The sequence below is a fragment of the Esox lucius genome, chromosome 10, assembly GCF_011004845.1.
Source record: "Esox lucius isolate fEsoLuc1 chromosome 10, fEsoLuc1.pri, whole genome shotgun sequence".
In the NCBI taxonomy this organism is placed as follows: Eukaryota; Metazoa; Chordata; class Actinopteri; order Esociformes; family Esocidae; genus Esox; species Esox lucius.
In genome coordinates, this window is record NC_047578.1 from 10,285,595 (window position 1) to 10,300,422 (window position 14,828).

Below are 14,828 nucleotides of genomic sequence, written 5' to 3' on the forward strand. Positions count from 1 at the left end.
ATGAACAAGGCCTAGCAGAAGGCGGCGCTGACAGAGGCAACTGGCACTAATAGTGTGTGTGTGTGTGTGTTTGTGCGTGTGCGAGTGCACATGCAAGCTAACGCTCAAGCCATGTCTCACATCTTTTTGGCTCTCCGCCAATACGTTCTAAGTACAGCTGAAGCCTTTTTTCATTTCCTGGGTGAAACAAAATGACACATTTATTTTTACAACCATCACATGACACACCTTGCAGTTGACATTCTTGGGATGTTTGTTCTATGAATCAAATCATTAACTCAGGATCAGCTTTTGAAGTCGTAGGCTCGGCGCTTGGCCCTTACAGACTGTCAGTTTGTACCAATGGTCAGTGACTGTAATGTACTACAACGGATGGCATAGATGTTGGTGAAGCCCCTTGAAATTACAGAACTATAAAACAGTGTTGTAACCACATCTCCTCTTTCACACAAAAATAAACAGGGAAAAACCTCCTAGTGGTAGACTGGCTGCCTGCAAGCACAATCGTGGTTGATAGAGTTAGGGTTAGAGTTTGGGTTAGCCCACATGCACTCACTCACACTAGGTATGTACACTACCTGCTATGTTTGCATTCCAGGGTACTGCTTCACTGTCAATACAAAATAAAAGTCTAGTGATATCTGATGGAAGATGAGTTTACCTTAGGACTGCCCAAACCAATCCCTGTCTGTGTGTGTTACCATAGAAATCAGCATGAACAGAAGCGGCAATCCTATTCAAGTCAGCATTGGCATAATGGCTCACAGCCTTTCAAAATCAGCCCGTAGTAGCAAAGCAGGAAGTAAAAGCATGAAGTGCATGATTGATGTGTATTATTGATGTGTAAGATTTGTTAGTGACTCGCGTGAGAAAGCATGTGGATTCTGCCCAGACTCAAGTTTCACATAGGGTTATAGGATAAATCAAAAGTGGTTTGGGTAATGTTCTGTATAGGATGTTACCTAGGAAACACACTTTTAACAATGTGTTGAGGCTATATAGCGTTGACATTTATGTCAACAAAAATAACCAATTACTTTAGGTTCAGGTCTGGTACAGCTGCTGACATATGCTCATGAGTCTTCATAAATAATATTTCTTCAAGAATTACTGGTTAAAGTATATTTTCTGTCACAAATTTTCAGTCAAACAGCAGCCTGGTTCCCTAGCTTACACTATGTAAATCTCTGATGGGCTTTGTATTTGATATGGCTATAACCTATGCACTCATGTCAAATGTCAACCCAATCACACTTGTAAGATCATTCAATTGTTCTGAGTAGTATTTAAGATCACTAGTGTGATGCGATTAAACTATTAATATACAGAAATATTATCAATCAGCCATTTTCCCCTGGACCTGTGTTCAATGAACTAAACAGATTATGCTGCTGTTAAAAGTGTAAGCCTGGTAAATGTAATAATCTAAAGTATAATCTGAGTTCTCCAAGGGAGATGTGTCATCATTGGTTTTGTACTGTTACCTGTAAATGGAATCTGCTTCTCGTGGATGAAAGACATGTTACCTCCATAGCTAAATTAATCTGGTTTAAGTAATTCTCCTGGCTTTTGGACTGTCTCCTGAACCAGAACCCATTCAGACACTAGAGGACAGGACAAAAGATCTCCAGACTTCTGAACCCTGAAAATTATCATTCAAACAAAAACAATAGTGGATACTGACGATAGACACAATCCAAAAACTGACTTCCTAGAACTGACTTTGGATTTGTACCTCATGTCAATTACAATGAGAGTAAGCCTAGCCCCAGCTACTCTATAAAACAGTAGAGATTGTAGTAATGTGGAAGGGTAAACCCTTTACAGGGTATTACGTAATGTTGCCTTAGTTAGAAGATAACATTTTTTAAAACAACATAACAATAACACTGCCAAAGAACCCAAATCCTAAAAGCTTGAACGGTGGAGATTGACCAATACATTACTATTGACAGCCTAATCATGCGCTGCCCTTGGTAAACAAACTCAAGACCAGAAAACTCTTGCTCTTGCTAAAACTTGCTAATCCAGCAACTTCTTAACTGCTTGTGTAAGGTCTGGTTCTTATTGCACATTCACTCTGCAAAATAAACTGTAGGGAAAGATACCTTACATTTCTAGCTTGTATTTCGGTCGTATTGTGAATATTGCATTGAATATTGCATTGAATCTGGCTTTCCCTGTTTTCCTTTGGTAGTAGTGTCATTTAATATCTAATCACCATCTACATGAACTTAACTCAAAATGACAAAATTTACCAGGCAGACACTCTGAATACACCAGACGGATAATCTGAACACACCAGACAGATAGTCTGAACACAACAAACATTTGCTCTGAACACACAAGACAGGTACCCTGAGCACACCAGACAGATAATAAGCCAAATTTAACATAGAACTATCGTACTATAGCACAACTACAGCATCTCCACAGTTCAAATTCAAATTGAATTGTAAAGAAAGAGAAGCACATTTCTCAAGAACAAACCAAATTATTTTCCCTTGGGAAAGGAGAGTTGTCCAGGGGTTGCTGTGTTATCTACTGTGACACAATCTGGAGAACAGGACCTTGGCCTGGATCTGTGAGCGTCCTCGTTATCACCACCAGCCCAGCCAAAACACATGTGTCCAGCCAGGGTGGGGGGACCTCTGGCCTTGGTGTCCTCTCTAGCTTCTAGCTACCTCTGGCAGATACTCTTCTAAGCAGACAGATATCAGCCCAGGGGTCAACAACCTGCAGACTGCTGAGGGTACATACATCATTTTAATTTACTGTTATTATTCAATCAGAAGTAGTAGCAAACCAATGTAAAAGCATTCGACCACAATGTCTTATTTTGCTTGGGATTTAAATTGAAAATGAACATAAATTCTGCATATTATTACCTACTGGTCATGAGATGGACAATACAGTTGCTTTGTCCTGTCCACAGTGTAGAAAATGACACTACTGCGATTGAAAATGTATTTCATGGCTCCTGCTCATTTTAATTAAAGAATGTCTCTACCAGTCTGAAAAAAACCCTGTTTTACGCAGCCTAGCAGTCCGAAACACAGACCAGAGACACAGAAACTCAAGACAAATACGTAATTCATGTCGTCCATTGTGTTTTAGTAGCACTTAAGAATATTTAAGCCAAATATTTATATTTGGCTACAATTTGAACATTTGAAGTATTTAAATGCTAAAAAATACAGTAAATAAAATATATATTATATGAATATTGAAAAATGATCATTTTTACGCTCATGCTAAAGTCGTTCATCCTGAAGCTGCTTTAACAGGGACGGACGCCCAGGCATGCCTGGTGGTGTGTGTGAGGACCCTGACCTCGAGGGCTTGGCTGTGTCCCAGGCTCCAAGCATGCGGTCAGTGTGGAGCTTCAGCCAAAGAAAGAACCCCTCAGAAAGAACCACGACCACCGTCTGAAATGTGTAGGGCTCCGAAGACAAGGTCTTTGTTCCTAGGTTGGTACAGTATAATCATATGTCATGGCTAATGGGGAATACATGCACATGCGCGCATGCGCGCGCACACACAATCAAAGGAAAACCCCAGTCACTAAGTGTAAGCAGAAGCCGGCTAAGCCTTTAGAAAGCATTTATTAGTCACCCTTCAGCAGAGCACCTTGACAGCCTGAGCCGGCTACCAGCCGCCACCACACACTCTCACACACACACTCTCACACACACACACACAGACCACTTTCTAGCTCAGAGCTAAAGGAGAGGTGGAGGCAGGGCAAGCTGTTAGGCAAGGTAATGACATGTCATGTAGCATTACCAGACCGGAGTGTGTGCAAGAGCTAAACAGCTTGCGACACCACCAGCCATGGAGAAAAATAAAAACAGCTTTTCAGTCAAAAGACGAGTGCTGGAATCATTGCCAAGGATTTTAGGGCGATTAGCTGATGGGCAGTTCTACATTTGAAAACAACTCTTATCAAGAATAACGTAACACTAAAAGTATACATTATCACGCTGGTCCAGCGTAGGACAAACCTGTCTTAGCTGCACGGGATGTCAGTAACGTGGTGGTTCCAGTCTGAGTGGGGGACAGGGGACTGAATCTGTTGTGGAAGTGACCTGGGTCCTACAGCAGTACAGGATAGAATGTTACAGAATGTTCTGTTAGTCCTTCATTTCGATCGAGCTTCTTCAAAGTTGTCAGCTCACCTTCTATTCCAATAACATAACTCAATGCAGTTCCTCGCCTATGGCCAAATGCTACCCATCCAAGTCTTTGGGTGGTTGTAGCTAGCTGACCAACATGTGCTGATATTTTCCAGCGTGAAATGCAGGCCAATGGCAATTGATTTTAGCTTTCGCTACAAAACACATTCAATAGGGCTTTCCATGATGCTATAAGTACAGAACACATCACATCCAGAAACAGGCTGAGGACTGGTTGACTGGCTGGCCCCAGTTTCTGTTGACATCCTATGCCAAGTCACAAAGAGACTGAAATATGTCTCCACTCCCCAATGTTTTCTGAATGCACCGTGACACTTAAACGATTAAATTAGATGGTGTCTACATTTCTTATTCAGTTGACATAGAGCCTGATCTAGACAACAGATGGTGTGGAATCAGAAATCATCTCTCGAGCACTTTTACAGTCAGATATTAGTTGTAATTTGTCATCATTCTTAATACAGTAAGTAGAAACCGATGCCAATACATCTTGAAAACTACCCATGTGGTTAAGACTTTCTAAATGTGTACCTTTGGCTCCAGATACAGATCTGTTGTAGAGTGACTGGGTGGAAAAATCTGAGACAGAAGAGGAGTAAGTGTATATAAAGGAGAGAGGATCGGCGGAGCAAGGAGAGAAAGGAGGAGCAATGGGAGGTGAGGGGATAGGAGGAGAGGAAGAGTGAGGACGGGAGTGGAGAAGACAGAAGAGCAAAAGAGAGGAGAGAAGGAAGTTGAAGAGGAGAGAAGAGGAGAGAAGAGGAGGAGCGAGGCGAGGAGAGTTTGTCTCGCAACACCAAGAAGCTCTCAGCCCAGAGTGGGGGGGCTTCAAACCCTCTAATGAAATGACTTTTCCCGGATAGCCAGACAATGTGTCACTCTACCAAACCGGAAAGGTTTAAATCCTCCAAAGAAATGACTTTTACCAGATAGCCAGGCAGAGTGTCGCTCTACCAAACCGGCACTGTTAAACAGATACTATGGCTGTGATGACAACTCATCTGTAGAGTGTTAGTGCCTAAGACAAGACAGGAACGGGACAAGCTGTCTCTCCACAGCTCATGTCTTATCTCGGCAACCAGTGTTTTGGTAAAGCCCTGCCACTGCCTGTCATTTCTAAAGTGCCTCTGCCATTGTCAAAACCACAAAGCGGCAGCCAAATTAAAAACCTAGTCAGACAGCCGTCTAGCTGTTCAGAACTCGGGTCTAAGTCCTCATCCCTCAGCCCAAGGGCATGATTTCAGACTGAGTGATTTAAGTTGTGGCTTTTGAAAAGTTCAATACACACACACACACACACATAAATACACACAAGTTTGTATGGCTATCCTCCTGGGGACCAGAAAATAGAAATGATATGCTCCCTTGCCCTAAACATAACCCTAAACCTGACCCTAACCCTTACCTAACCCTCATCTAAATCTAACCCTAACACTAACCTTAACCTCAATAAATTAACATTTATGCCTAAGGTTTACAGGCAAAAGGTCCCAGTGAGTCAAATTTGTTCTGGTTTTACTATACTCATGGGGACATTTGGTCCCCATGAGTATAGTTAGACCTAAAACACACAAACACACACACACACACACAAGCGGTGCTCTTGAAACCTCTTTCGATGAAACCAGACAGCGAAAGTATGACAAACAACAACCACGCCCCCACAGGTCCTCTGAGCTACGTGGAGTCCAGGGCTTGTCAGAGGAACACGGGAAAGTGGAGGGCCAAAGAAGGGGCCGCATCAGCCAGGAATAACAGCGGCCAGGGTGGGTTTCGGTATTCCATGGATTGTTTGTATCAGTGCCTTTTTCCTGTTATTGAATTCCATTCTCAATGCATATCCTCTGCTGCTGAACCAGAATCATTGTTGATACCCCCTAGGCATTATGGGACAAAACAGGGTATCTCTCTGCACCACCCTCTGCAGAGCGTGTGTGTGTGAGTGAGTGTGTGTGTGTGTGTGTATGTGCATAGGAAGTGCACACCAGGACCCGTCATCTTCCTGTTAGTGTACACACTGGGGGGTCCGCCCTTTGGAGCAAGCATTCCTCCACTTGATGACATCACTACTACGGCACACCTCCCTTTTCCACTTTCCACTTCTTTCCTTCTAGTTCATCCTGCTCCTCTTCTCCTCATTCTTCTCCATCCCTAATCCGTCTCTTAGACCTAGGCCTCCTCCTGCTTCTTCCCAAAGGATGTTGGGCGTTAATGGTCCAGAGCCCTACACTGTGTCTGCAAGTCAGTGTAGAGACAATCTGCCATCCAGCCATGATAAGACATGATATGTAATCTGGGTCAGGCTACAGTGCTGTGGGTATATGTTTGTGCGTGTGTGTGTATAAATGTTTGTGTTTTGTCTGTGTGTGTTATTGCGTACGTGGAGCTGTAAGGCTCCAGAGAGTTTTTTCACTTCCCATTTATCATGCTGAAGACGTAACGGGGACTGGACAGCCTCTAATCTAACACGCTCGGGATACGTCCTGCCACAGGGTTTAATGCCATACATAACCATGTCATTCCACATGGATGTCATGGTTACGGCAGACTGACTGACAGGGCCACTGGTAAAACCACAGAGCATCTACAGACTTGGACTAAATAACAGCCGGGTGTGCTGAACACTTCACACTGCATACAACAAAATCAACAAAAAAGAGCTGTCCTACTTCCTCCTTCCCGACAGTGAAATAAGGAGGAAGGAACACATTGTTCATATAAGCAAAGTAATACAATTATAAGTGAGAACAAGTACAAAACTTTGATGGTGAATCAAATGGCTAAAAATAGAAGGTCAGTTGGTTCGTTTAGCTAGGCTTTTCAGTAATTCCCTGTGTGTGTGTGTGTGTGGGGGGGGGGGTGTAATGGAGAGAGAGAGAGCGAGAGAGAGAGAGTGTGTGTGCGCGTGTGTGTGTGTGCATTAGCCCTTTCTTCAAAGCATAAAATTACTTTATAATTACTGTTGCTTAAAGCTTCCCAAACGTAATCATCCCACAGAAAGAACATTATCACATATAAATCAAGGCGCTGAGATGAAAGGTGGGTTATGGATTACACCTAATACCTATCTTGAAGCTCACATCTATAGGATGACATTATTTCAGCTTCCAGTTGCACGAGGAAGACCAACGGGAATGTAACATCTGCTTTTATCTCTTCAGGGGAGGCTTTAGTGTCCCGTCACATCAGGAATTTGATCCAGCAACCTTCATGTTACTGGTCAGAAGATGTAACCGGGAGGCTATCAATCATCTCTCTCGCCGTTTCACTTTCTCACTGATACTGGACTTAATGATTCCATTAGACATTGTTTGCAAACCACGGGCATGTTCAAAGCTGTGGCACAAAGCTGTGGCATCTCCATGATTACCACTAAGTAGCCGACCCCTTTCTAACACCACATTGGTCGCCTGCCCAACCGTTAAATGGCAAACATTCCGGCGGAGTTTGATCATGCCACCGCTTCCCTGGTGCATCCATAAGTGGAATACTCTGTACGGCACTCCCCCGGGCATTCCCTCCAGGAAACTGCATGGCCATGATGGATCGCTCCTCACAGCGCAGTACAGAGCCGGGCAGACTCCACAGCACAGTTTCCAAACGGTCAATGAAGCATGCTGGGGCTCATTGATCCAGTAGTGTGACACAGCTAGTTTCCCCAGTCAGTGTCACTCCATCCCATTCACAATGACACGGGGCCATTCAGGACTCTGCCCATTGATTCTCTACAGGTATGAGCACAGAGACCACTAGTCATTACGCCGTACAGAGCAGAAATACCTCAGTGGATATCAGCCTCAACACGGATGTTTCACTTAACTGCATTACAGTACATCCACAGTCACAGGGTGACAACGTACTGGTGTGTCAACCAATAGTGTGGAAATACCAGTCTAGATCTTCAGTATGTTATGACGCAAATATATGCAGAAGAACGGGTTCCCAATCAAGACGCGTCCTAGTGTAGTTTGAATACAAGGAATTTCAAGTGGTTTCTTTGGATGTATTGTCACTCTGTCACGCTGGCTGGAAACAAGAGAATTCTACCGGCGCAAACTCAAAGCGGTGTGTGCGTGTGAGTGCGCGCGTGTGTGTGTTGCGTGTGTCTGTTTGCCCATCTACTCACAGCACAGCAAAGAATGTTTTATCTGCTTTCAAAACGAAAAGAGCTCTCAAATGTTGCACTACCTTGTGAGTCTCTGGGTAAAGCAGTGTCTACTGCTGCACGGCCTCGTGAATAAAGCCTGATGAAAGGAGGAGCAGAAAAGGTCTGGAAACTGCATCACTCTTGTTCACGTTCTTTCTCCATGTCTCTCCCTCTTTCCTTTCTCACCCCCTCCTTTATCTCTCTCTATCTCTTTCTGTATTACCTCCTCCCCTCCTCCCCTTATCTGCCTTGTTCCCCCTTTCTCTGTCTTCCTTTCTCTCCTGCTCCATCTGCCTCCTTCCTTCAGTAGAGTGAAGGCCTGGATACGGTTTCATGGTTTCATATCACAGAGGATATACAGATAGACCGGGGCTGTGCGCTCTCTCCGGGACTATCCTGTTTAGATCAAGGGCTCCAACTCAAATGATCACCATTCCTTATAAAGTGCACTAATTTGACACCAGGGCCCAGGAGGCCCAGAACAAAGTAGTGTGCTATGTAGGGAATAGAATAGCATTTGTGAATTAACCTGGGCCTTTCATCTGGTTCCACAGAGATCAGGGAATGTACATCGTGGAAGAAACTATAATAGGGACTATAAGAAAGGAGAGAAAGAAAAGAGAAGGGAAGGAGAGAAATACCAAAAAGAAAAAAAAAGGAGGTGAAAGAAACACAGTGTTCAATGGATTTGCTCCTTCAAGTGGCCCACCAGCGTGACTTGGAACAAGACCTCTCTCTCTCTATCTCTATCTCTCACACACACACACACACAAACACACACATCCAATGTGGCTACCTTTCATCCTCTGTGTATACCCACATACACAGGTTTGGGAAATACTGCCGTTGGTTCTAAACTAAGTTCATCTCGTTGCTCTGCTCAGAGTGGAAGAGCAGTGTTCCCGGTCCAGACCCCCACAACTCGGCCCCAGGGAACCATGTGGACCCACCCACTGCCTGGAAATCCCCACACAACATGGGCCAAGACAGAGCACCTCAAAAGCCAGCCCACATTTTCATGGGCCTTTCAGCGTGTGTGTGTGTGTGTGTGTGTGTGAGTGTGTGTGTGTGTGTGAGTGTGTGTGTGTGTGTGTGTGTGTGTGTGAGTGTGTGTGTGTGTGTGTGTGTGTGTGTGTGTGAGTGTGTGTGTGTGTGTGTGTGTGTGTGTGTGTGTGTGTGTGTGTGTGTGCACTTACGTATTGCATCTTATATTGACATGTGTAAAGGAACATGAGGAAGAGTGCAGATGAAGACAGGGAGCAGAGATTCAGCCAGACGTGACAGTGGAAGCTGGTCTGCGTGAGGGTGCGTGAAAACCTGCGACTCTGAAAAACCAGCTGAGATGGTTAAAATGGCTCATTATTAGGCCACATTGGCCGCTAATTGGCTCTCATTAGCATTTAAAGGTAAGTGGGTGTGTATGTGCATGTGGGTGTGTGTGTGTCAGGGTGTGTGTGTGTGTGTGTGTGTGTGTGTGTGCATGTTTGTGTGTCGACCAGGATCAAAGGGAGGCGTACATAGAAACGTCAGCCCCCCAAATGATTATCTCCCTCCACAATAGATAAGGTCAGGTTCATACAGACGCTCTCAATTGGAGCAAACATTTTGAAAGGTTTTCAGAAAGGCAATTCATTTCAAATGTTATGGAGATCTGACACTGAGCATGGTTATATGCACACAATAATGTCATTACAGTGAAATGTCCAGTGAACAAAATAGTTTTATGTAAACATTTCCTCGCAATGCAAATAGAACAATTTCTCTGGGAAACTTTACATGTAACTTTACATGTAACATCCAGCACAACTAAAGAAAATATGCATGCCTAGTACTTCCTATTCAGGAAATACCTAGTTATTCCTATGCAGGTCATATGGTAGGGAAATACTCTCAGCCTTATGCATTTTATGTCATTCTGATATCTAAAGCGATTAAAAAACGAATTATACATTTTGAATAATGAACATACCCCTTAGTTAACAGTATCCTTCAAACTGAAACCAAGTGCTTAATAATATCATATCGCTAATGAGTAAGTGGAATGAAATAGTCACAAATCACTAATGGAGAAGTGCTATAAAACAGTATAAAATACCTAATGGATAAGTGCTATAATATAATTTACAATTCTGTAAAGGATAAGTGCTTTAAAATAATCTCAAAATCTTTAATGGATAACTGCTATAAAATAATATATATCTAATGGAGTGCTATATAATATAAAATCTCTATTGGATAAATGTTAGAAAATAATATGAAATACCTAATGGATAAGCGCTATAAAATAATATAAAAATCTCTAAATGCCTTAAAATAATATATTATCTCCAAAGGATAAGTGTGAAATAACCACCACCAGGTGAACAGATCTAGTAGAGATATCACACTATTTAATCCTGTGGTGCCCAGAAGCGTGTAACACTCACTGGGCAACGAGCCAACACCAACCGAACCCAACTCAACCTAAAATACACTACCAAGAAGACAAGGTGCATAAATAAACAATGTCCTGTGGCCTGTAGAGTATTACCCAAATGTGGCTGGCATGTAAGGCGTCTCTTCTGTAGTGGAATTTCTACGTAAACCTATACTCTTCAGCAGCAATGAACAATGGCAATACAATACAAAACAACGCAAAACATGCAACATTAACAACAAAGTTAATATAATGCATTTCGGCAATACAATGCATGCAACAATAACTGTATTATCTTAAAAACTAACATTATAACTGTGATCTAATCGACATGCAGATCTGATGGAATGTAGAGGCGCAATCAATATTACAACTCTAAACCTAAAACAGCATCAGACGTTTTTTTTTTATAAGCACTATGATCGAGTGCATCAGGTGTGTGCTACATGAACACCTATTTCTGTAACACTGCAGCCTTTCGTGTTGTTGAAAATTACTAGTTGTCCTTCAATCATTCGCCAAGTTACTGTAACATTTAATGTACATATATATTAAATCGGCAATATCGTAACACACTTTGTCTGTGACTCCTTATTTGTACTTATTTGATACTGGGCTACAATTCACCATGTAATAACGGCGTAGTAATTGTGCCATGCCTTAATCGGTAGCTATCCTCTCTAAGGAAGACAGTTAGCCTTTACACATCTTAAACTACTATGCATAGTGCAATTCTTGACTGTAAACAGAATATAAATAGCTCACTATCACACCCCGGGATCCCTACAGTCTCGTTATATAATCACCAGGCTAGATGAGTGACATCACGCCACGGGTAGTCGAGCAATCTCTACACGCACACAGCAGAACCAATGTCCTTTACAAACCAGCCAGTGTCAATGAAATGGGACTGTAGCCTACCCGCGTAGTAAAATGTTCACTGTCAATGGAGGACATGTCATTTAGGCTATAGATGCGTATTTTTTCAATGACACCGGTTACATTTGGTGGACTACGTTCGGCTTTCCCCATCTTTGAAGAATAAAAAAATACTTCCGCGATTGTATTAAACTGTTCTGGTCAAATCAGGAATGGACAAACGGCAACGTAGAATATGCACGTACGACAACAATGTTTAAAGTGGACAGTTCTATACTATAACACTATCCTACTGTGAATGTATTTTACTATTCCTTATGCAATAATTCTGGGTGGAGTGGCGCAGTTAAGCTTGCCTTACACTCCAACCCGCCTGCGAAACACTCCTTCCTCGGTTTCAATTCCGCGGAACAGCGGCTTTCCTATGTCGCAGTTAACAGTAAGTTTGCAATTTTAGTTTGATATGACAAGCACATGACTGTAAACCACAAACAACCGCCTCCGTTCCAGACACAAAAAAATGTAGGTCAGAGTGCGAAGTAAACATTTTCAAAGGCTTTGGAACGAGCGCTCTCTTTGCGCGTACCCTTCCTAGTTCCAGCCATTTTCTCTCCCGCAATCGCGGGGAAAAAAAGTGATAATGTGTTGGCAAAGACGTTGACAGTATCAGGCAGGGACAGGATGAAATGGACAGAGCTAGGACTTACTGTACGGTGTAATGGTCTTGTAGGAGTGTGTCTCTCCTTGTTGCCAGGGCTCCCTGTTCCTGCGCTGACGTTGGAATCGTCTCCCCTCCACTCGCAATGATGTCTGCAGCGCGGAGCTAATAGCTCTACCGCTCAATGCCCCCACCTTCAGAGAGAAAGAGGGAGGGAAGGAGGGAGGGAGAGGGAGGGAGAGGTAGACAGGGAAGCAGAGGAGGAGGGAGAGTGACTACTGTGTGTGCGTGCGTGTGTGCGTATGTGTATAATACAAATATGGAGCAGTTGGCAGGCTTTGTGGTAACTCAGGGTTTGTACTCTGCTCTGTACATAATGGAGTAGACGGGTAACAAACAACTGACATGCAAATGAGGTCAACAAATATTGAATCATTAGACTAAACCTTTACTATGGCATTGGGATTTATTCTTTCCATATTTAGCTCATATTTTTCTGCTTGGACAAGTACAAAGATTATAAAACAATCCGATGCTGAATGTGGAACTTGACCATTAAAATATGTTTTCATCAACCTTACATAATTTCAAGACATTAAAAAATTCATTATTTTTAGGAATTTTTGAATTATTTTATTATCATGCCTTGTAAAATATAACATTCTGTCCTCATGCCCACTGGACAGAATGGAAGATTATGACAGGTGCTTTCTGGTGATGGCAATCTGAAAGTTTAGTGGAAAGATTGACTGACTGATACACTGACTTGATATCTGATTGATTGCCTGACTGTCTGGTTGACTGAATCATTAACTGGCTGGCTGGCAGCTGACTGTGACCAGGATAATTTGGTACATCTCTAGTGCTGAGATGTATTGTTATGCCACTGTTTTATCACAGTCACTTAGTGTTATGAAACTGATTTATTCATTAGAACCATGGAATTACATTAGTTAAGACTTCATTTTAGTGCAAATACACACACACACACACACACACACACACACAGACAACCTCCAACAACCCATCAGCCTCATCTGTCACATTATCCACATTTAACTGCAACACCTTGAGTAGCTGCACTGACAGCAGCATTATAACAGTGGTCATGACATAAAGTCAGGAAATAAAATATTTGATTCCCTGCTGATTTTGTACGATTACACACTGACAAAGAAATGATCAGTCTATAATTTTAACGGTAGGTTTATTTGAACAGTGAGAGACAGAATAATAACAAAGGAATCCAGAAAAACTCATGTCAAAAATGTTATAAATTGATTTGCATTTGAATGAGTTAAATAAGTAATTGATCCCACAGGTAATTTATTAATCGAAAAATATACATTGCACTTCCTTGCAATGGGTCATATTTCCATAATAGTTAACTTGAGTTATATTAACATTTTCATATTCCACCTTGGACATTTTTTACATTTTGCCCTGAATTAACCTGACAAGCTGAGTTCTGTCTGTACCTGTCCTATAAGGCTGTCTATCTGTCAGCACCCAGAGCTACCATCTGCTGTGCTCTCTATGACATTCAAACACGGTCACCTGTGGATTTAGAGCTTAAGGCAGCTGCGGTTTGCCAATCAGAAACAAGTATTCAACAATGCCACAGTGTAAAATATTGTATGTTGCATGTGTTAACCCTGAGGAGGTGAGGAACCCCGTACTGAATACATACTAATCCTACTGTGGTGTACTAAGCCCACTCTAGTACCAACCATACTGTATACATACTAATCCTACTGTGGTGTACTAAGCCCACTCTAGTACCAACCATACTGTATACATATTAATCCTACTGTGGTGTACTAAGCCCACTCTAGTACCAACCATACTGTATACATACTAATCCTACTGTGGTGTACTAAGCCCACTCTAGTACCAACCATACTGTATACATATTAATCCTACTGTGGTGTACTAAGCCCACTCTAGTACCAACCATACTGTATACATACTAATCCTACTGTGGTGTACTAAGCCCACTCTAGTACCAACCATACTGTATACATACTAATCCTACTGTGGTGTACTAAGCCCACTCTAGTACCAACCATACTGTATACATACTAATCCTACTGTGGTGTACTAAGCCCACTCTAGTACCAACCATACTGTATACATACTAATCCTACTGTGGTGTACTAAGCCCACTCTAGTACCAACCATACTGTATACATATTAATCCTACTGTGGTGTACTAAGCCCACTCTAGTACCAACCATACTGTATACATACTAATCCTACTGTGGTGTACTAAGCCCACTCTAGTACCAACCATACTGTATACATACTAATCCTACTGTGGTGTACTAAGCCCACTCTAGTACCAACCATACTGTATACATACTAATCCTACTGTGGTGTACTAAGCCCACTCTACAACCAGACCCCCTCAATACAGTGAAACTGCACATTTTAGAGTGGCCTTTTATTGTGTCTAATCAGCATCTTGATATGGATTATCTCGGCAAAGGAGAAGTGCTCACTAACACAGATTTAGACAGATTTGTGAACAAT

The 14,828-nt window shown here is 42.4% G+C and overlaps 1 protein-coding gene across 7 annotated transcripts in view; it reads right to left on the bottom strand.

Moving 5' to 3' along the window:
* atxn1a (ataxin 1a) overlaps positions 1-12,510 on the bottom strand; it is a 107,954-nt gene extending 95,444 nt beyond the window's left edge. For 5 of the 7 annotated variants that reach the window (XM_034294614.1, XM_034294613.1, XM_029122705.2 and 2 more), the window contains exon 1: positions 12,346-12,510. The gene's annotated coding sequence lies outside the window, so the exon portion shown is untranslated. Of the gene's footprint in view, positions 1-3,333; positions 3,467-4,004; positions 4,096-12,345 lie in introns of all 7 variants that reach the window. The other 2 variants (XM_029122704.2, XM_029122708.2) reach the window with 2 other exon arrangements.
* Positions 12,511-14,828: the final 2,318 nt, after the last annotated feature.